The sequence below is a fragment of the Numenius arquata genome, chromosome Z, assembly GCF_964106895.1.
Source record: "Numenius arquata chromosome Z, bNumArq3.hap1.1, whole genome shotgun sequence".
Classification (NCBI taxonomy): Eukaryota; Metazoa; Chordata; class Aves; order Charadriiformes; family Scolopacidae; genus Numenius; species Numenius arquata.
In genome coordinates this window covers 30,996,437-31,020,346 of record NC_133616.1, presented here as the reverse complement: position 1 = coordinate 31,020,346, position 23,910 = coordinate 30,996,437, and the positions used below count along the sequence as shown (strand labels likewise).

The window sequence follows — 23,910 nt, the reverse complement described above, 5'->3', positions numbered from 1 at the left end:
GGGTGGAAGCAGGGACGGGCAGAATGGGCAGAATATAAAGAAACTGTCCAAGTGGCCAGGAACCAGATCAGGCAAGCGAAAGCCCAGGCAGAACTAAATCTAGCCAGGGACATCAAAAACAATAAGAAAAACTTCTACAGATATGTCAGGGACAAAGGCAAGACTAGGGAAGTTGTGGGCCCTCTCCGGAAGGAAACGGGAGACCTGGCCTCCCAGGATATGGACAAGGCTGAGCTACTGAACAACTTTCTTGCCTTAGTCTTCACCGGCAAGGGCTCTAACCACACTGCCCATGTCACGGAAGGCAAAAACAAGGGCTCTGCGAATGAAGAACTGCCCACAGTAGGAGAAGATAGGTTCAAGACCTATTAAGGAACCTGAAGGTGCGTAAGTCCATGGGACCTGACGAAATCCACCCACGGGTCCTGAGGGAGCTGGTGGACGAAGTTGCTAAGCCGCTTTCCATCATATTTGAGAAATTGTGCCAATCTGGCGAAGTTCCCACTGACTGGAAAAAGGGGAACATAACCCCAATACTCAAAAAAGGAAAAAAAGGAAGACCCAGGGAACTATAGGCCAGTCAGCCTCACCTCTGTGCCTGGCAAGATCATGGAGCAGATCCTCCTGGAATCTCTGCTAAGGCACATGGAAAATAAAGAGGTGACTGGAGACAGCCAGCATGGCTTCACCAAGGGCAAATCATGCCTGACAGATTTGGTGGCCTTTTACAATACTGCCACAGGCTTGGTGGACAAGGGCAGAGCAACAGACGTCATCTGCCTGGACTTATGCAAAGTGTTTGACACTGTCCCGCACAACATCCTGGTCTCAAAATTGGATAGTCATGGGTTCGATGATGGAGCACTCAGTGGATAAGGAACTGGCTGGCTGGCCGCACTCAAAGGGTTGTGGTCAATGGTTCAATGTCCAATTGGCGGACAGTGATGAGTGGAGTTCCTCAGGGGTCGGTACTGGGACCAGTGCTGTTCAACATCTTTGTTGGAGACATGGACAGTGGGATTGAGTGCACCCTCAGCAAGTTTGCCGACGACACCAAGCTCGGTGGCGCGGTCGACACGCTGGAGGGAAGGGATGCCATCCAGAGGGACCTGGACAGGCTTGAGAGATGGGCTCGTGCAAATCACATGAAGTTCAACCAGGCCAAGTGCAGGGTCCTGCACCTGGGATGTGGCAATCCCAGGCACAAATACAGGTTGGGTGGAGAATGGCTGGAGAGCAGCCCTGAGGAGGACTTGGGGGTGTTGGTGGATGAGAAGCTCAACATGAGCTGGCAGTGTGCACTGGCAGCCCAGAAAGCCAACCAGATCCTGGGCTGCATCAAGAAAAGTATGGCCAGCAGGTCGTGGGAGGTGATTCTACCCCTCTACTCTGCGCTTGTGAGACCCCACCTGGAATACTGTGTCCAGCTTTGGAGTCCTCAACACAGGAAGGACATGGACCTGTTGGAACAGGTCCAGCGGAGGGCCACGAAGATGATCAGAGGGATGGAGTACCTCTCCTATGAAGACAGGCTGAGAGAGCTGGGGTTGTTCAGCCTGGGGAAGAGAAGGCTCCAGGGAGACCTCATAGCAGCCTTCCAATATCTGAAGGGAGCCTACAGGAGAGCTGGAGAGGGACTCTTTATCAGGAGATGTAGTGACAGGACAAGGGGTAATGGTTTTAAATTGGAAGAGGGGAGATTTAGATTAGATATTAGGAGTAAATTCTTCACTGTGAGGATAGTGAAGCACTGGAACAGGTTGCCCAGGGAAGTTGTGGATGCCCCATCCCTGAAAGTGTTTAAGGCCAGGCTGGATGGGGCTTTGAGCAACCTGGTCTAGTGGGAGGTGTCCCTGCCCATGGCAGGGGGGTTGGAACTCGATGATCTTTAAGGTCCCTTCCAACTCTAACCATTCTATGATTCTAAAGTTAGTTTAAAACTCAGTTTTGTGAGTTCACAGCCAAAAATATTGATAAGCTATCAGGTTGAGCAAGTGGCAGAGCTCTTAGACTTGGAAAAGTACCAAGGCCCAAGAAAATTATGGCACAGCTTAAGTCCGCTGCAGTCTAAAGATATCCTTTTAAACACTGTTAATATACCTGAACCAGCTTGAGGAGCAAAAGCAACACGAAATTTTCAGTGTCCTGTGCAATTTACACTGCTGTGGCTTCTAGCTACTGAAATATGAGGAGTTCAGGTACACCCACGTGTGTTACAATCACACATGCAACTCTATTAGAGACACAGCTTCAAATTGATTTGGTTCTGACTTATACTGGTGTAATCCCATCAACCTCATCCAAATAAACCTCCTGCTTTATTTATTCTCCACTTTGACCTGAGCCTATTTCATCACACCGCTTTTAGGTCTGCCAATGCATAACAATGAAAAGTGAAGATTCCAGCTCACTTTTCACACCCACCTTGCACAGGGCCCATAAGCCCTACTAAACAGTTTTGTATTCTCATTATCACAAACTTAAGTCTAATGTGCTTCTCCCCAACTTCTGTATAAGTGTGCTTCCAAAATACTCGTTGGAATTCAGTGCAACTCCATCATCCTTTCAATGCCCAAACCACCATGTTAGTGTGAGATGTTCCAGTTTTAGGGATCAAAAGACTCATATGAATAGAACATCTTAATGTTAGCAAGCTACCTTGAAATCACCTTTAACTGAAGCCAGGTTAAGATAAAAGCAACCAGAAGTATCTATTCATGAAACACCAATAGACAACATAGTTACAAAGGTTTATGAAGACCCAGGTATACAGCCATTAAAAGATAACCATGCATCTATTTACACAGTTGTTAGAATAGTTCCAAAGTCTCAACCTTCTGGGAGCCAGCTGTTGGATTGACACATGCTTTATTGCCCACAGCTGAGGATCTGCGTCTTGTGCAATCCCATGTCCTCAGATTCCACTGGGAACCTAAAATTTCTTTTGTAGCTCAGTCCATCTTTGGGGTTATCCAGGATGTGGTTACACAACATTTTCTCTGGCACTGCAGGCCATCTTAAGAAGTTACCCTGTCTATTCCCCTTCCCTTGTGCCACTTGTTCCAAAAGAGAAGAAAAAAAATTTAACTTAGGTCACAGTAGTGATACAGTTTACAGCACAGCTCTACAAAGAGCTGTTGTGTTTACAAAACTGAGGGAGCAGCAAAATCCAGCGTTTGTGAGACCCTGAGAAAAGAAGCATCTTCTGTGCCAAAGACAGTTTAAGAGGACACTTAACACACATCATGAAACTACAACCTCTACCTCACTCTCAGATCTCTGGGACTTCCTGGTTTACATTTCCTGACAGAAAGGCCAAAACTGTCTGCTTAGAATCCCACTTCAGGAATTCTCCTGTCCCTTGGCCATCAGTTCCCAAGTAGGTAGAGTCTGCTTTCTGCTGCTCCAAAGAGCAAAACCTCAAGGTATCAAAATGTAAAAAACCCAAGAGTGTCACTGTTTTACTCAGTGCAGAAATCTGAAAACTATGCATAGCCAACAATTCATCAATGTAATAAAAATAAATCTGTTGCTTAAAGACTGCATATTAACACTGACGTTAATACATTCAAATCTCACACAACTGATCTGAGACTCTAGAGAGTACAATCTTGTAGCACTGGCTTAAATCTGATTTTACAAGACAATAAAAACTGACGACATTTCTATGTACATATTATTATATGACTATAATATATGCCATATTAAAATAAAACTTCTAGTGGTTAAAAAAAAAAAATGCAAAGAGAGAACCTGTACTGACAGTGTTGCAAAGTATGACAAAATAGTGTCAGCTATAAGATCATAAATGCCAGTTATAATTTCCAAAATCAGTTTGCAGGAGAAGCAGTTCTCTCCATGTGAGGTACGTTTCCTAGGGAGAGGAAATGTCTTTAGTAGTTTGATGATAAAGCTGAAAAACATGCAAGCTTTCAGGTTCACCAATCCTCTTGGCAATCTTCACGCAGCCAATGAAATGGAAATAGTTTGGCTTTTGTCCAATTTTGATTCCTCCAACTACAAGGAAAGGGTTTTAAAGGTTTCACTTAATTCAATTCCTTTTAATCCCTCCATTTTCTGAGGATAGCATTTTGCCTTCTTTATCTTTGTAGACTACAGGACTAGAGTAAGAATGTTTTTGATCTCTCCACCCTAGAGAGATGCCCCCCTCATATGGACCAGTTGCTATTTGGCCCCAACTCCTGCTTTCTGGGCACAGAGGAGTACTCCTTCACATAGATGGGATGTAACAAGCACATAAGTGGCTTTTTCCCCCTCTCTGCATTCTGGCAACCTTTTGTTCTTTGGCTTCAGAGAGAAGTATAGAGAGAGCTGGATTGCTGCCCCTTGCAACTGTATTCTAGTTAACTTATGAACAAACATAATACAGTATTGTTACATTTTGCAGAACCAGCACCAAACATTAAAGAATGTCAGAATTCCCAACAACTGGGAAATCCTGCAAAAGAGAAGATTTTTGCTGGCTTATACTGCCCACTATAGTATGCAGTACATCAACTATTCCACAGATAACAGACTTGATATTGTTTTCTGAACATCATCCTCCAACATGAACCCTCACTTGAAGGCTGCATTTTTAAGAGGTTTTTGTCTTTACAGCCTCAGAGCCTCCCATATTATTTGGCTATCTTAATGGGTTTCCAAAGCACCTCTTTAACTCACAAAAACTCCTCTTTTATTAAGAGTTAATGGTTGTTTTCCAATAGCCTATGTCCTCAAATGCTCTTGCGTTAGTCTTGTAGTCAAGTTTTACCTAATATATTCCGTAAAACTCAGACACCACCTGCGGCCCTATCTCTGTAACTGAACCTATGCAAGCAGTACCATAATTTTATGTTGAAGGTAACAGAGGTCCCAATCTAAATGCACTTGAACAACTGAGGCCTCTGAAAATTGTTTGAGAAATACAGATAACAAATTTACTGTATGTTTATATGTAGCAAGATCAGCCAATTAAAAATCAAATTTTTTCTTAGTTTAAAAATATCTCCCAGTGCTGGAAACCCAGGCTATAGCACAACACATCGAAGAATGATGAACATTTTGCTTATAACTACAAATTGTTCATTATCAACCAAGACTAATGGAGAAAAAAGACAGAAAATATTAATTTAAGGCATACTAGACATGATCTTAAATATCCATTTCATATATGCAAAATGTCAATACTAGACTAAGAAATGTTAATGCTATTCCTCTAAAACATTAAAAACCAAAAAATATCAGTCGAAGTTCTTGTCTCCATATACTCTATTTTCGGGAAACAGGATGACTTGGTTTGTGCAAAAAAAAAGTCTCACAAATGGATTTTGACTGATTTGATAATTCTTCTTACTAAAGGCTACAAAAAAAAGAAATTATTAAGACCAATAAAGTCACATAAAGAAAGATTGTAAAATTCTTAATTATACATGCAAATAATTTTAATCACATCACTTTGAACATATATCATAGATTCATTTATTTAGAACACTTGTAAAAGACCACCTTAAACCCTGAAATCTACTGCAGCTGCTCAGACACATAAGCAAAATGATAAAGGAAGTATCAGCTAAGACAGCTCCACCAGCCTGTCAATAAAAAAAATTTTACATCATGAACATCACATAGTTCAAGAACTGAGGTAAATACCAGAAAAGTTTCTACATGGGGATGCACACAGAGCATGAAAGAGTACGCTACACATAGTTATGCGAGCATATAAGTGCTTTCAAAGTCTCAGCCTAAGTAATCAATTTTCAGTTTAATAAGTCCATAAAATGCTCCAGCTCTATTTCCTAGGCCTGGCATTGAATATATTTTCCAGCTTTCCAGTAAGTATTGAACACCAACCTAAAAACAACTTTGGTGATAACCAGTTAACATGAGACTTAGCAGGATCAAAACTGAGAGCTAGCCAAGCGAAAAAACAGGAGACAGATAAGATTTGATGTCAACAAATACAAAATAATAAACTCCTGAAAGAATAACTTGCAGCTATTCCCACACGGCATTGAATTTTAAGCCAAATGTAAGCAGATAAACAAAATAACCATGCACAGGATGTGCAGCTCAACAGAATGTCTGCTTAATACAGGCAAACACAAGACAAGAAACAAAGTGTTCCAATGAACAAAGAATGGGATCGAAAACATTCTCATTTCATCTGGAATACTGTCTTTTGTGATGTTACAGAAAACACAGAAAACCAGAATCAATTCCTAGATTTATCTGAGCTATGCACAAGTACTAAAGAGACTAGGAAAAAACACCACAACAAAAACAACAAAACAGAAGAAAGCCCAGAAGAAGGGACAGAGGTACAGAAAATCAAAACATCAAGAGCTAATGCCTCCCTTCCTAGTACAGGGAAATGTTCAACCATGATTAAAAAGCAATCTACTAACAACAAAAGGAAAACTACCATGGACATGGAAATCACTATCAAAGACATAGATGCAGAGACAACTCACATCATAAAAGGACAAAGCTTGTATTGACTTTAAATCAAGAGTTGGCTGCAATGCATTAGGGTTGGGTTTTTTTCTACAAGTCAAATTTAAATAGTCATGTCTGACTGTGTGGTATACTGACTGCGTAATCAAAATCAGATGGACAGTTATCTTCCAGGCAAGTAATTCTACTTGTCTACTCAAGAAGTATTTAGATTTTCCTCCACAGAAAATTACTTTCTAGTACCTGTCAATGGGATGGAAAGAAAGCTAGGAAATACTTCTAAAGATCAAATCAGCTGCACCTCAATATCCACAATAACACAAGGGGATTGTAACACTGTCCATGTGAATCAGATCTCTCTGCATTCAGTACCGCATAGCCCTGAGAGCTTAACACCAGAGTAAGGCATCACTTTTTTTCTTCCAGCATCTCACAGGTTGCAACTGACAGCAACAAGATACTTTACACCTGTACCTTGTGGCTCTCACTGTATCTCAAGATGCGTAACTCATTTAAGCAAGAGATATAAAGCACTCTCTAGATCAACACAGCATGCAGCAAAAAGCACGTATTTGTATGTAGCAAATAAAACCTAGTACAGTTCTTCCAGCAGAGCTACTATAAAGAAGCTTCATTGTATATACACATTTTTGTTTTTTCAAGTTTTTATGGCGAGAGATCTACCTTATGGAATAATCTGCAAAATTTGATATCCAGAAATTCAAGAAAGCTTCTCATTTACCTTCTGATAAAGAAATCACATCTGAAACAAGTTAGAGAAATACAAATGCAAGCATGAGCTCAAACGTTGACTCAGATCTTGCTAGTCTTACTCATATTAGTCATCTTACTGGGCTCACGCTGAGAACCCTGTGGGTGGACACATGAATTCATATGGAACCCACTGAAATCAGTGCACAGCCAGGGTCAGAGGCTTTGAAACAGCAGCTCTGTTAAATTAAATGGAATAAATATAACTGTGTATTGCCTAACAGCATGGATATTTGCATACAAGCCTAGGTAAAAAGAAAGGGGGGTGTCTTATAACAGAAATGCTAGCCTCTAATAGCACAGTAGCAATAGGACAGAATAATTTGGGTTGAAAGGCACCTTAAGAGGTCATTTAGTTCAACCTCCTACTCAAAGCTCCAGCTATTTTTATAAAAAAGCCATGAGGTTTTGGTTGCCTTCTTCCACATCAGTTGTTTTTTTCAAAACACTATTAAAACAAATTTCTTTTTAATTATTGCATGTTTAACTATGTTAATCTGATTTTTCATGAAAGTTTTGTAACTTTTGATAGCATACTTTTATCCATAACTAACACCATTTAATTCATGTATCTGTTTAGTATGACTGTATTTCTGAATCTTGTGTATTTCCCTCTTCAGGTTCTTTCAGCCGAGATGCTAGATTATTTCCTGGAGCTGCAAACATCATCACTTAGCTTTTTGTTTACATAAGGTCATACTGTAAAAATGCCCCAGAGCTGAGATAGAGAGACCAATGGCAAAAATGGCAACCCTGTCCAGCAACTGCTTTTCTTACAACTTTAGCAAGACGATGCCATTGCTGGTACAAGATGGCAGTGACATTCACTTTAGTAGTATTTGGTGGTCGTGCATAACATTAACTCCACATAGTTTGGAAATGGTTAATTTACAGAGATTTCAACTTCGATTTTTATTAGCCCAATCACCATTCTCACCAGCTGCATGTGAGAAGCAGCAGCAGTCTCCTTTCATTTTCCATTCTGTAGTTCCAGTCAATCTGATTTGATCAACAAGAATGTCAAACCGTTTTCTGCATTCCGTAAACTTCTTGCTCATTAAAACTTCCCCTCCCAGCAGCAAATGCCACTTCCCTATGTTGCTGTCGTTGGCACTTATGAAAATGAAAAACTCTGTAAATAGAGCTGATTTAAGGCTTCTCTGGAAAATGCACCGCTGCTTAAAGCCCCTATCATTTCACACTATAATGCTGAAGTTGTTTACTACAAAATTCTCCATTTACACTACTGAAGTCACTTAGTACTTGTCCTTATCAAGCAGGAGACAGCAATGGCTACTGTGTTCCTAATGAATCCTCAAATTACTGTCAATAACCCTAAGCAGAGACAATAAATTGGCATTCCCAAGGAACATCACTGCAACATTACTCCGATATCAGCTACTATAAAAACCAGGGAAGAAAAAAAAGTTAAATCCATATAACTGATCCAAACAACCCTTTTTAACAGTGCACATAGTATCTCCACAATCTCCCATCGATATTGATTTTCCATAAAATATAAACTTTAGAAAGATTTCTCTCTCACCTAAACTACATATATATTAAATTTGGCTAATGATAGAACCAATGGAGAAGTAGATAAACTGGAAAGCTGTACAGGGCTAAGATATCAGAAACACTGACCATTAAGCAAGTAATCTCAAGTGCGAAATCACATTTGAAACTATGAGTAGCCACCACAATTTTCACAGTTATGTTTCCCTCTGCCCAACAACCAAAAGAATATAGTCTATGTCTCTCCAGCAACAAATAATTTACGAATAGCCAAAGCAAGGTGTTATTTTCTCACCTGTCACCGGCTGCAGAGGTGAGAAGGGGAAATTTGAAGACAGAGCCAATCAGGTTCTAATTAGACTTCAGTTGCACACACACAAAAAAAAAAAAAAAGATTCTGAAGAAGTTTTATCTGCAATTCTTTTCTGGAAAAAAAAAAAAAAAGTCTTCTGTGAAAATAAATGAAATTCATGAACTCATACCCCACATCTCAGGAAACATTTCCCCACCGAGAAGCAAATTCAATACAGACATATAGAGAAAAACCACATATGTTTCTGTGACTGTTTGCCCTCCTTCTGCCATGAGAGCATTTTTTTTTTTTTTTTTAGCGGCACAAGTTAAGTATTGTCGAGGAAGTTCTCCCGCACAACACACTACCTCCGCTGAGTCGCGGCAGACAGCGGAGGGACGGCGGCTCCCCGGTCCCCCCACCGGCCCGGTGGGACCCGCTCCCCGCCGGCCCCCCGGGAGTCCCGTTTTCCCCAGTGGGAGAGGAGGGGAGCGCCCCACCGACCCGTACACACACCGCCGGCCACCAAGGGCCTTCCCCGCCGACCGGCGGCTCTCCTGCCCCCCTCCCTCCCCAGGTACGGCCTACCGAGGGGCGGCCGTCCCGCCGACCGTCGCGTTGCCTAGCGCCGGCCCCGCCGCGCACCCCCGCCCTCCTCTCACACTCCGCGGGGTCCCGGGGCAGGGAAGGGGGGTGCAGCCGTCAACAGGCGGTTCTCGGGCCGCCCGGCGGAGATCCCCGTCGGCGGGACGGGACGGCGGGATACGCCAAGGTGTAAATAACAACCACCACCACCCTCCCCACAGCGGGCACCAGCCGGCGGGCGGCGCTGGCCCCACTCACCCCGGCGGCGGCTGAGCTGGCCGGGGCGGGCAGGCAGATCCCCTCGGCACCCGCTCCCTCTCCCCATGTACGGAACCGGGGGAGGCGGCAGCGGCGGCGGCGGCGTGCCGAGCCGCGCTCTGCCCCGCTGCCTGCGCGCGGCCGCCCCGCCCTCCCGCCCGGGGGAGCGGCCGTTACGGGGCGGGGGAGGGACGGGAAGGCGCGGGGGGGGGGGGCGGGGAGGGCGGAGCAGCCACCTTTCTCGCCGGGCGAGACGCGCGGGCTCCCGACGTTTGCGTCATCACGCAGCTGCTAGGCGACGCGCGGGGCGTGGCTCCGCGGGGCTCACGGCTGCCCTCTCCCCCCAAGCTCCCTTCAGGGGCGGGCGCCGCGGCCATCCTTCGTCACTCGTCGTCCCCCTCAGCCGTCCCGCGGGGTCCTGCGTCCCGGCGGGGTGTCGCTCGCTGCAGGCGAGCCGTCCCAGGGGCCGGTTGTCAGCCCCGTGGGCTGCCAGCAGGGCGAGCAGAGAGCGGCTGGGCTATGGCGGCGGCAGGCTCCCTGCTCGGCGCTGAGGAGGGCAGAAGGGGTGTGTGGCTGCGGGAAGGGGAACGGCTCCTGGGCGAGCGGTTGCTGCTGTATACCACCCCACCCCCCTTCCCCCGGCCCCCTTCCTCCCCGCTCTCTGTGGGGAACAAGGGCTGCTTGTCTCGCAAGTTTCGGTCCGGCCCCACCGGTGGGAGCCGCTGTGAGGTAAAAACTGCGAGTGAAGTGAAGCAAAGGGCCTCGGAGCGGCCAGCAGAAGTTAGAGGGACAGACCTTTCCTTGTTCAGCTGGGGTAAACAAAAGCAGTGCATCTTTGGTCTGGTCTCGTCTCACAGTAGTCTGTGTGTTAGTTGGGCCAAAGGGAAAATGCACGGGTTTGGTTTGGGTTTGGGTTTGGTTTGGTTTTTTTCCTGCAATGCGTCTCTGCGCCTTCTGTCCTAGCTCCCAGAATTTATTGCACAGTTCTGACCTTGCAAAGGTACATTTCTCTGTAACTTCCTATGTGGTGAGTTCCTTATTTTCTTGTCCATGCCAAGTAAACATGCTTCAGCTGAAAGCTCTGAAAGAGATTGTCTCTTGCATGTGAGCAAAAAGAGAAAGAGCTCAGCTGGTGCGAGTTAAGGAAGGAGCACCGGAGTCAGGGGACTTGATCTACAAATACATACTGTGAAGTCTGTATCCGGCAGACAAAGGAAAAACAGAAGTTGGGACAGGGAAGAACTGAAAAGCCGTGTAAAAGTTGGATAGATGTTGAGTTTCAAAGCTACGAACAGACTCATGCTCATACATTTAAGTGATTTCAAAGCAAACTCTTAACTGTCAGCTAACAATTTGGTAGTGTCAAAGTATCTCATTAAGGACAAGCTTATCACTGTTATTTCTACAGGGTTATATGTGTTTTTTCACTCTTTGTGCAGAAGAAAAGAGTATGCCCATGTCATATAACATCATCTTCCAGAAAAAATAAAATCTAGGCCAATTCAGATCTAGAATTTAACTTGGTGTGTGTATATTGTTTTGCATATTTGGTTTTCTTGAACATAGAGTTTGAAGGATAGCTGGTGATTTTGAAATAGAGTAGATTATAGCGTGTCGTCTTCTAGTATATCTAGTCCCTGATCTCACTGAAAGTTTCTGTGCTATTACATCCTCTAATAATTTGCTTTTCATTTTTAATGTCTCTCTCATACACAAGCAGTGACACAGAAAACTTCGCGCAAACAGGGAAAGGAAACAAACAGTGAAACAAAAATTTCTGATTCCTCCCAAATATAATCAGCTAATACACCACCGGTATCCAGGCCACTTAGGAGACTAGGAGAGTAGCATACTATGTTGGTTGTGCTCACCGGGAATCTAAGACTCAGCTCGTCAAGATATCTGTGGACAGAACCTTGCAAATGCAAATAATTTTACTGAAATAGGTGGGAAATCCTTGTTTTATTAAGTTTCAACATTTTGTCAGGGTCAGGTTTAGTTGGACCTGCAAAACTTGCCAAACTCTTGACTGATAAAGCACACCATCAGTTGATGAGATTGTGAAAGTCCAATCTATTTTAGGACTCCAAACATTACAGCTTATCTGATGATACCAGGCATTTTTACTTTTGTTTGTCTTCTATTATAATTAGTTTAAACACATTTTAGCATAGTATAGCAAGAAACAGCGTTGTCCTGTGAAATATCCTTTTTCAGTAACCTGTTCAGGGTACTTTCAATGGTGCTCCTGCTACTCTTAATTTTTAACAAGTCCTTTCAAAGGCTTGTGCACCCAAAAACTGTCGGCGTGTCAGATTTGCATCTTATTACCATGTAAGCCTCCCCCTTTCCTTTTTCTTTCCTAAATGACTGTCCATGGTCTCCATATATTTGCATGTAATACACTTGGGTACAAGTGTCAACCTGTGACACAGGGGGAACTGGAAAGTACTGAAGTATCACTTACCTACATCCAGTTTACACATTTAATTTCACATAATTCACACCATGTCAAACACAAATATGTGTAGGGTGTAGTAACACCGGCATAACCACAGAACCCTAAGTTAAACAGGGGTGTAAAACACTAAACTTTGTAAACATACCCCCAAATAATGGGCAACAATACCGCTAATTATACACGAAACTTGATTTTTACAACTGTTGTAGCAACTTCAGAGTTAGTTTGCTTTTCAAAGCAGGTTACAAAAATTGCCATCTGTGCAAAAGGCTTAGTTCTACTTTCTTGATTACTTCTGTGTTCCAGATTCTGAGATCAGCATACAGACCAGGAAATAGATTGTTTCATTTTCATATTCAAAGAGCTAAAAATTATAGTAGTAGTTTTGTCGTAGTTACTTCAAAAATTCAAAATAGTTGGATTTAGATTTATCTTTTTCAGCCGAAATGAAAATCAAAGCACATTCTGTATTCAGGATGGGGGGATTATTTGCAAAACCTTCACAAATTTGAACAAGGCCAGGGAAGTAACTCATTTAAGTCAAATCTATGAAGTGAGACTGCCTGCATGTATTTCACTTTTCCGTCTACTTTTGGAGTATGATGTAAAATTTTTACTCTTTGAAGATAAGCACATGTGTTGCAATAGTTTTTCTCCTTTTTGTATAGGCCCAGCCTTAGAAAAAAATATATTTCAGTTTAAACCCATGCTTTTTCTTTAAATATATGGCACAAAGAACACTCTTGAAACAAACTTTTTCATGGTTTATAATCATTATCTGAAAGCTATTTCCTTGAGTAGTACGATAGAATACCTCCTTCCTGGAGGAGAAAAGAGGAACAAGCACCTGTAAATACAGGTTTGCATATGATTCAGCTACCGAAAGGACAGACTTCTAATTCACCCACTTTGAGAAAAAAAAACACACACCACCACAACCAACTAGGGAAAAAAAGCCACCTCTTGTCTTTGAGTGTTCCAGTGGTTCCATGAGTTTGTTCCCTTCTAGACATTCACTTGATAACCATTCCTCCGAGACACGGTAGAGAGCACTTAAAAAAATGCCATAATGCATTTCTGCAAAGACTGCTTTTGGAACACATACCCAAGAATGAAAAATGTACTTCCCCAGACACTAAATTCTATACTGGATACTGCTGCTGGTGGGAGATGCCTATAAATACTTAAATGCTTCATAATATTCAATAATTTGCTTATTATAAACACTTCAGTGCCTATAAATCCTTAAAGGGTGGGTGTCAGGAGGACGGGGCCAGTCTTTTTTCAGTGGTGCCCAGTGACAGGACAAGAGGGAATGGACACAAACTTGGACATAGGAAGTTCCATCTCAACATGAGGAGGAACTTCTTTACTTTGAGGGTGGCAGAGCACTGGGACAGGCTGCCCAGAGAGGTGGTGGAGTCCCTGTCTCTGGAGACATTCAAAACCCGCCTGGACATGTTCCTGTGCAACCTGCCGTAGGTGGACCTGCTTTGGACTAGATGATCTCCAGAAGTCCCTTCCAACCCCATATCATTCTGTGATTCTGTGAAGATGCACTTCTTTGATCCTACCTTCCCTAACAGCCCTGCTATGTTGTTGATCACGTACGAAATGCTGCATCATACAACAATCCCAGAAGAAAAATAAATAAATAAAAAACCCAAACAAAATAAATAAATAAATAAATAAATAAATAAAATCCCAACAAAACACAGAAAAAAAAAAATCTTCCAGAACAGGCTTCATTTCAATTGCTGAGCAACGGGAAAGCACTCAGACACCACAGTGACTAATGCAGAACAAGGACTTCTCTAAAACAGAGAGCAATAAAGTCAGACGAATGCTCCCCCCTCCTCTGTATCCATAGCTGCCCTGTTGCCCTTCTTGGCGTTCTCCAGGGGGCAGGTTAAGCTGCTGCTTCCCAGCAGCTCTCTGGGATTCCCCCCAAGCGGTACAGGGAGGAGACAGTGACGAAGCCCGCCTTATCGCCTGCAGGGATCAGAAATAGTGCTCTACCTGAGAGACTCTTGGTTTGCACGGTGGGGGTGTGTACGCCGGATGTGCAGCAGCAATAAAACTTGGATTTAAAAAAAAAAAAAGGTGACGTAGCGGTGTTGCTGTATTGCTTACTTCTATATTGGTAGCATATACACAGATCAAGCACATGCACCGCCCAGGCTTTTCATCTGTATCTTTCAGATTGAGTTACTCTGGTTTTGTTGGTTTCAGTAGTTTCTGAGGGGTTTTCTGCAAATAAAAGAAAGATTAAGTAACTTTTTTGTTTAGTCTCTAGGGACGCCGATTGCCTCATGTGAGCCGCAGTGCCCGCACCGATCCCCACACTGCCCCTGGAGACGGATCCAGATGTTCCAAGCCTGTGAACCCTCTCATCCCTCATGCGGCTCAGCACAGGTTGGTGTGCATCTGATCTGGAGATGGAGCAAATTCGTTTCTTGCCAAGTTAGTTGAGTCACAACTGAGCAGCAGCATGGGATTTCCTTTTAAGGAACAAGTGTCTTTCTCCTGTTATAGGATAAAAACTAGCGTGCTGCCAACAGTTATGTAGCTGGAAAAAGCAGGCAGGCAAGTAAGTGCAAGCAGTTGTCTTAACCGTAGAACTTCTTGAAAACAAATTTTGAAATACAGGCCATTGATGGGAAATGGCTTGGTGTACATGGCAGTACAGGGAACCACAAATTTACTGTCACTCTGTCACCTTCTAAGCAAAAACTGATCCACTTTTTGCTCTTGTGTTGGAGTAAACAGATAACGTGTGCTAGCACCATCCAGTGAGGAAAAGAGTCAGTAAAAAAACTCTGATGTTCTCCTTCCTTAACAAAATCGGCTAACAGAAAGAAACAAACCAAAATGAACAATACTGAACTTGAGCTGAAGGAGAACCTTGAAATGTAGACACGGGAAACCCCAGCTTGCAGTGGTTGCCAGTGGCTCTGCAGTCAAAACTCCTGGTGTTTGCAATACAGATGCTTCTGGAGTCCATCAGTACAGGTCTCCATTGAGTTACACTTTACTTCCTAATCAAATTTTGCTTGCAAAGGTTTTGTCCTGTTCTGTTGTTTCCTCCCCCAAGACTATTTCATCTTTAGAACAGGATATCCTCCATGTTTAACTGGTGACTGAACAAAGTGATATGTCATTTCGTATGGGTTTTGGTTATACTGTTATGCAAACTGAATGTATTCATAATAAAGAGGAACTAAAATTGTGCCTTCCTGGATATACCTATCACCAGGAAAATAGATTGTAACTCCTCTCAAGAAAGTATTTGAAAATCCCCCGGGAGTAAGGAAGTCTACTGTCTTGAAAAGCTCCTGTAACAGATTTTGGAGGGACCAGGGTTCATTTTTTTTTTTCCTTTTGACAAATTTAAGCAAAATCACCTCAGCCTTTTTTACATTAGTCAAACATGGGAAACAGCTAATATTTTTGCTTTCAGCTTTGGAGTTTCCAAACATTTAGAGGGACTCAGATATTGACCAGAATTAAATTAACTAATAACTTAATACCAGTTTAAAAGTTTCCAGCCCAGGTTCACCTTCTCCAGGACTTCATCCTGTGCAGAACCCCATAATGACTTGGGTGGACCTGGCACCAGTTTGTGAAAAGGAAGTTTGTTGTTTGAAATAGATATTTTCACACATGTACATATATTAGAATTTTTTCTTACATTTCAAGGTATCAGTGGACATTTAGATGGAAACCTCTGTTAAGGATTTTTCATATTTAAGGTTTCTAGAAGTTAAATATGTACTGATTAATGATATTTGTTTTTAAATGCAAGGAACTGCAGCTCTGTCAAGGTGCTTTTGCTTTGCATTAGTATGGAAAGTTAACCTTCCTGAACTTGTTTGGCAGCACTTACCTACCTGTCAAAGTCAGGAAGCTTCAAAAGTTAATGTTTATATAAATCCATTTCAGTCAGTAATTTCTTATCCTGTGTTTTTATTATTATTATTGTTGTTGTTATTATTTAATCTGTTTGTGTAATCTAATCTGCCTTAGCTAGTGTGACACGATGTGTGTGATACAGCTGGAAACTAAAAGGACAAAAGACAACAGAACAGAGTAACTAAATTCCTTTAAGGTAAACTGTTGAAATTTTGAAATTTCCTCACTGTAGAGCTCAACCTTAATGATATTTTTGAATTTTTTTTTTTGCATTTTTATGAATGATTAAATACATAACTAGGCTACTTGAATGCAATATGGGAGTTAATGTCATAAAACTGAACCAAGGTTATGTTGTACATTTTCCAAATTGCCTACTGTATTAATATCAATTGCAAGAGACCTTGAAGAGAAAGAACCTTTAATACACACACAAATATATGAACAAGAACCTTTTATGAACTTTTTCTAAAACTCTTTAAAATGCTTACAGTAAATTCAAAGTGAAACATTTCATTTGTTTGTAGCTAATTTTTCCACTTAGTATTCTCATCTTCGTATTAGTGAAGCAAAGACACTGAGTTTCGTTTTTGTTTCTATTCAGTTTTACTTCTGGTTGATAGGACAAAGTAATAGCATGTTGTGTTTTGATTCGCAGTCCTGGAAAAGGATGAACAGAGTTTAATTTAAAAACAGAAACATATTTCAGTTTGAAATAAAATTATACAAATATGCATTGTGCTGATTTGTCAAAAGCACCAAGTAATAATTGCTCAAATGAGAGTCAGTATGAGATGCTTTGCTTTACCGTATTTCTGAAAAAGTAAGTTACTGCAGGAAGCATCTGAATATCAATGTTGGTATCAAGTGTGCACACTGCCTAAACTGTACCATCAAAACATTTTAGGTTAAAAATAAACTATTAAGTATCTTTAGCATGACTATTTTGCTTTTGAATCTTTTGGCCAATTTTAGTTGAAACTAGCAGAAGCACAGGGGTTTCACAAAAAAGTAAATTTCAGTGTGTGGACTCAGAAAGGTACCCTGCTAGATACCTGTGCAAACCATTTAAGAAGCACTTACAAAGAGAGAGGTCTGCCCACAGGCCATCACTTGGGTAACACTGCTTTAATTAGTTAATTGTGGGTCAGACTCTACATAATTTAAATTAACTAGTAACTTTCACTGTTGCTCTGGAATTACATTTGTACAAACAACATCAAACCTGTGCCAGTGGCTCTTCTTTTTCTGCTGCCGTATTTTTGAACTCCGGTCACATTGATTAGGTCTTTTCTTTGTAATTAAAACAATAAATCAAATTCAGCTTGATTAATTCAGTTTTCATTTCCTATTTCCAAAAAAAAAAAAAAAAAAGGCACTCAGCAATTATTACATTTAAAAACATTGGTTCCTCATTCTAGTTTCTGTGGCGTAATGGAAATAAACCACGTACTGGAGCTCTCAGGGAGAGCGTTTCAGGAACTAGAAACAGCTTCCACAAACTCCTCTTCTTGGAGGAGGGGTGTTTTTAGATAAGCAGTTCCTCACACGGTGGTAAACATGCGAAATAAAGCGTGGAAGTTCTCCCTCAGGCACAGGGATATTTCTCACTTGCCATCGAGCTTCCTAGCCTGCCTTCTGTGGGACTATAAAAGGCAGTTGTACAGGAGGCAGAAACAGTAGTCAACTCGGTTTGATCCTCGCAGGTAATCACTTCAAAATGTGTCATTCCCAAAGTAAATTTCATGTGAAGAACTAAACCAATTAGAAGTTTTTACCTAATTGCTTTAAAGTACAAGTAGTTCTCATCCACAGAAAGGAAGGAAAGCTCTTTTTCATCGTTTTTGCTAAATGCCCTGTCCAGTGCCGAGCCGTCTTGAACCTAGCATTCCCCAGGGCCAGAGGAACCAAGGGAGTCCCACCGCAGCCCACCCTGCTGCTGCCTCTGACACAGCTCGACCTGGGGGGCAAACCCTGTCCTCTGGGATGAGCCGTGTGAGCCCATCCCTCCCGGTTTTGAATGTCTTCTGCTTCCCTCTGCTGCTACACGACTGCGTCAGCCATCGGTGGAGAGCCTAGAGGTACCAGCAAACCCACCTGGAGATATATTTGGTCAGCAGAAATTGTGAAAATGGGGAGCCAGTTTGTGTAGAAGAAATGCTGGAGCAGGCAACAGAAATAAATATTCCACCAGTCTACAGGTGGGCTACCGTTCAGTCAACGGCAGAGGAAGCAAACTGAAAAGATTGCAAAGGAGGCTGCTTTTACTTGGAACCGCTGCTTTTCTGCTTCCCCCTAAAAGTGAAACTAACGTATTTTGCCACACGCAGCTTGCCGAGTTCAATATTTGGCTAGCAGCTGCAGTAACACCAGCAGGAGTAGATCGTCATGAGAGTGGTGGGTGAGATACAGCTACTGAAATCCTTAGCATCTGCATTTCCTGGTTTGTTACATGAGTTAGTGCTGCAAAAGTATTCTGGCAAGGGTTCTGGTTTTTTTTTCTTTATTCCCTATAAAGTGTTAGTGGGATAAAGAACAGTATTTTTACATAGTTTTAAATATCTTAAATATAGGGAGATAATTGAAACACTAGACCAGTTATATTCATTTCTTCCATTGTGTGTTTTTGTATCTCTCAGACTTTTTTCCCCATGTTTATCTTAATTTGTATTCCCCACCCAACTTCTTTGAAAAGCAAGGAGCTAAAAAGTAGTAGCTAGTCCCCAGAACTCCTGCTCTTAAGCCAATGCTGTCTTTGTGTTATAAATAGTCTTCGTACTAGTAGTGGTGGGCACCTTATATAATGAAACACAGTCGGGGCTTTCGCCAGTGGAAGGTTAACGAGAGAAAACCCCCACAATATTGGTAAGTAAACACAATACTAGTCTGCTTCCTCAAGAGACAGGCCTAAAAGAGTACAGTCGTTCAGCTTCGTAAGAGTGGAGCTGTATGTCAAGATTTTGTCTTGTTCCACCCATAGCCCCACGACTTTATGAGAACGTGCCTATTGTCCATTTAGTAGCACGATGGTTTTAAAGCAGCCCATACCTTTTAATGCCAATCAGCATGAAACTTTGATTTTTGAATATTTGTAAGTACTTTGCTTTCCTGCTCCACTTTAAAACTCAGAGGATTCGGCTAGAAGACTGTTACTTTTCCTCTGTGTGTCAGATAAGGCTTTCTAATCCTAAAGCAGAAATCTTTTTTTTTTGTTTGTTTTTGAGGTCTTTCATGTGTTACTCATGGGGTGGAAACATACTGGATCCCACTGGGCTCTCTAGCACTGTAAGGACCAGGAGCTGAAAGCTGACCAAGTAAAGCAAGCACTTGTTTTTAAGCAACAAGTGATTAAATGCTAGAGCCAATTCACAGAACTGTGTAATGGAAATACCATGTCTTCGTTTTCTGGTGAAGTCTGTGGGCCCTTCTGAAAATTGTCATTTCCCTTCAATAAGGAAGAATGTACTAATATACAGGAGGTCAGACTCTGTAATTAGCAACCCCTCTTGGTCCTAAATTCTCTGACTTTGGGATGGCAAGCCCTCAAGGAGACCTCTGAGGTGGAAGAGATGAGGACAATGCTTTGTTTCCACAGAAGGGACTCCTAGGGTGTATTTAGTTAGAAGAACTCCAGTGCATCTATTCACTTTTCCATTTTATAAACCCTGGATGAAAGTCCCTGCAGTGAGGCTGGACAAAAGAGCGGCAAGTTGTCTGGGTGAGTGTCCAGGGAGAGAGCCCGCAGAGAAATCCGTGTTCATGCCAGGGAACAGAGAAGGGAAATGATCCAGTAACTCAGAACCCCATAGCAGTGTGGTGGGGGCTGTTCTTCCAGCTTGCATGACAGGGGGGAAAGCCATGGAGCTAACAGGAGGAGGGAGAACAGATCAGCAGAGAAAGGGATGTACCACAAAGGAAATCTTTCTCAAGTAAAACCGGCAGGTTTTAGTCTTCACAAGAATCTAATGTAGACAAAATAACCCAAACAAATCCTATGAACAAACCAAACCAAACCAGAAAAATAGAGCAGAAATAAGTTAGGAGGATTTGGGCTTGCAGAGCCCCAACATGCTTATAGCCCTCATAAGGTGAGGGAAATGTTTGCACAGACCTGAGAACATGTGGATCTTGATATTTTCTATTCCAGCTCCCTGTGGGATACAAATGAGTCACTTCGTTCTTCTGTACCACAGGCACAAAGGCAGTTCTCTAAGACACAAGCTTTGGAACAGAGGATGAAAATCCATAAAGCCAAGTATTTAATTATATGAATGCAAACAACGCACCTTTATGTATTTATATGCCTATGATTGGCAAACCACTTCAAGTAGTTAATTAATTAATAGCATTGTTCTTGCCGGGGAAGGCAGAGGCCAGAGGAAATCAATGAGAGATTCTACTGAAATCTGAAAAGGTGTGAAAACAGGCGTTTCAGTCAAGTTCTCTCATAGCAGCTCTTACTTCGAAAGCTGGGTCAGTGAAGAAAATGCCATGAACATAAGCATGGTTAAGGTTTTACTCCATGCTTCAGTCAGGCGAATGAGGATTTTGATAATTTCCTGTATTATCCTTACAATGTCTCAACAGCTATTCAGCAATTTCTGACCAAATTGTTCTTTTCTCTGTAAACCTGTGGGGAGGGAAAAAAAGGATAATAGGATTCTGTAATATCCATCTCCTTGCCTATTAGCTACACCCTCTTTTCACGAACACTTCTTACCATAAATTTCAAGTCTTAAAAACCATCTGCTTACAATGCGTATTTAACTCTGCAAGCTGAAACAGATGTTCCTTCTTTATTCGTATTTCGAAACTGAAAATTAAGAAGAAAAACTATTCAGGAAGTTGCCACGTTCTTCCTGGGACAAGGCCAGCCTCAGATGGTGTAGCTTTAGATCAGCCTCCCCCTCATCACCCTCTTGTTAACTAAGAAGCTGTTGAGGAGCTTGTGCCTTGTGTAATAGCTTGTTCTTCCAAGATGTTCTACATACCATGGAAAAAGCCAGATCTTTTCAAATCAGCTCTTCTTCACTTTGAATCCATACATTACTGCTTAGAAAAGACTAGAACAAGCTCTTGACACTGTTTCAGGGGAAGGCTCACTACTGACATTAATAGTGAAGGATGAGGAAACAGTGTTTTTTATTTAAACAGCCTGACAAACACATTTCCAAACGAAATGGCAATAAGATTTCCTAGGTTATCTTACTTAGCCCTGATTTATTGTGGATGTTTTCTTTGAAAGTATATTAGATACATTATTTAAGTTGCAAAAAACAAGGTGAAAATAGTGGGTAACACAATTGTGGCATGAATTATGAAGTAGGTTTTTACACTCAGTGCTCGGGAACTTTCTGCAGGAGCAACTCTTTCCTGCAGATGCATTCTGAATCTCTAGATGTGTTTCTAAATACGTATTTAAACAAATCTCTCAGAAAGCCTCACTGAATCAGGCACCTTCCGAATGCTGACATGCAAACAAGCCACAAGGTGTTTTTTTTCCTTTTTTTTTTTTTTTCCTCACTTTGGTAAATTAAAAAGCAAAAAGAGAATAAACAATCAAAATTCATGCATATTCTGATCTAGACCCAGGTTGCCAATGCATGGTGTTTTATACCTAATCAAAACTACATTTCCAGACACATGGAAGAGAATTGTCTACCCTGATGATACTGAGGGGTGACCACTCAGAACCACTGCCTTACCTTACAGAATATATCTACATTCATCACTGGCTAAAGCAACTTTTCTCTTATCCATGGAGACAGTTTAAGATTGGAAAAAGTGTAAGTAAGTTTCAAGGAGCAGCATGGTTGCAGGACAGAAGCAGGGTAGGATGGAGCAAGACATTTGTTCTCAAATGGTGTGACTTTCGATGCAGCCCGCAAACATGGGTGCCTTACTGAGGCCGTCCCGTTTTGTATAACAGGATGTCTCACTGACATGTAGTGAGGATCACTGGAATCAAGCCCTTAATCCTACCAGCTCATTCGTACGTAGTTAAGCACGGGGTACCTCACATGGATCAGTCTCCACAAGGACCCGACAGATTTTCACCGTGTTGATGTTTGTTGTGGGAACAGCAAAGTGGAGGCTGCCAGGGAAGCGTGACCAAACTGATACAGAGCAGAGCGGGGCGCGTGTGGACAATCTGGCAGGCATACAGCACCAGGGCACATGTACGAAGGCACCAGCCTGCCCTGGTGTGCATGGTGGGCCACCCCTCCACAGCTGCAGAGTTGCCAGCAGTGGCAGGCTCCTGGCCACTTCACTCCTGTCGGCTCCCAGCCACCATTCACCCCGGTGTAAGGAGTCGCTTTTGGCCATTGTTCTCTTGGGGTTGTATCCTTGATCAATACAGGTTTGTATGAAAACATTTTCTCTGTGGGTCTCCTTATTGCTCCCTCCACACACAGTTGTTTCTATACTCTGTAGTACACAGGGAATATAGGTCTGGGCACTCTTCTTGGTGCGTGTATGCAATAATCTCACTATTCCAGGAGAGAGATTAGAACTCACACCTAGCATCTATAGCTACAGATATACCACACATCATCCCAACGAACCTGTCGTATAACAATGCCACAATTTAACTTTATGTAGCACAAGTGCTATTTTGGACATTGTGATGCCGATGCAGTGCATGACTTGTTTTCATTACACATACGATGCTGTCGCTGCAGAGTTCAACCCACACACTCTCTTCCCTGCAGGACTTTCTGCCTTTTTCCCTCTCCCACTGACAACAAGTAATCAGTGTTTTTCAGAGCTTGCCAGTGCTGCTCCTAGATCAGACACAAGGAAAGCTGTACATATCCCACCAAGAATGATACTTTAGGACAGAGCTTACTAAAACCTAAGCAGTGGCTATAAAAGATACTGCTTCCACCTTTTTCTTTTATTTAGAGTTGCCCTGACAGTTGCATGTCTCACTTGATAGCCCCTAGGATCTGGCCTAAATAGAAATGCTTTCATCATACAGAATAAAACTGTGGAGATGGCCATACAGTATCAAAAGATGAGAAAGAAACTCATAGGCAAAATTATGCCTCCTGAAAGCTGGTACTTTTATTTGGTTTTTTTTTCCTCCTGTTGCTGTCTCAAGAGCACGACTGAAAAATGGGGAAGTGAACATCAGAGCTTGCAAGCAGCAGAACTATGCCTCGGTGGCTTGGAACAAAATCCATTTGACTCATAATATCACCTGTGGGGAAGGAGGAGAGGAGAGAGAGAGCATCTATGCTCCAGCAGTCACATAATCACCATTTGGAAAACATTACCCAAGACAGCCATGTACTTACTGTTTTGGCTTAGCTAACTTACCTACTGCCTGTGTCCCCAGACAGTTACTGTGCTGGCTTCTAGTCACACACCTTCAGCAAAGCGCGCTGCCTTGGGCTGAGGCAGCCTCACCTTCAGGATCATCTCTACAACTCCAGAAACCCGTCCCACAGCACGTTAACGATGTGAATTTTCTGACGTAAGCACAGAAGGTGCAGTCGAGTTACCATCATAGCTTAGAGGTGGAAGACGGTTTGTCAATAGATATTACACCAAAGTGGAAGCGGGTGCAAGGTAAAGGCACGTTTTGCAAATACTTTTCACATCACCGCCGTAGCATGCTGCCTTTCCTGTCAGGCAAGTTTAAAGGAAGAGATTC

At 42.4% G+C, this 23,910-nt stretch overlaps 1 protein-coding gene across 1 annotated transcript in view; it reads right to left on the bottom strand.

The window, feature by feature from the left end:
• Window positions 1-10,005, bottom strand: part of JAK2 (Janus kinase 2) — a 92,164-nt gene extending 82,159 nt beyond the window's left edge. The window contains exons 1-2 of the mRNA XM_074166821.1: window positions 9,878-10,005; window positions 9,038-9,167 (exon numbers count right to left, since the gene is read on the bottom strand). The gene's annotated coding sequence lies outside the window, so the exon portion shown is untranslated. The remainder of the gene's footprint in view (window positions 1-9,037; window positions 9,168-9,877) is intronic.
• Between the last annotated feature and the right edge of the window lie 13,905 nt (window positions 10,006-23,910).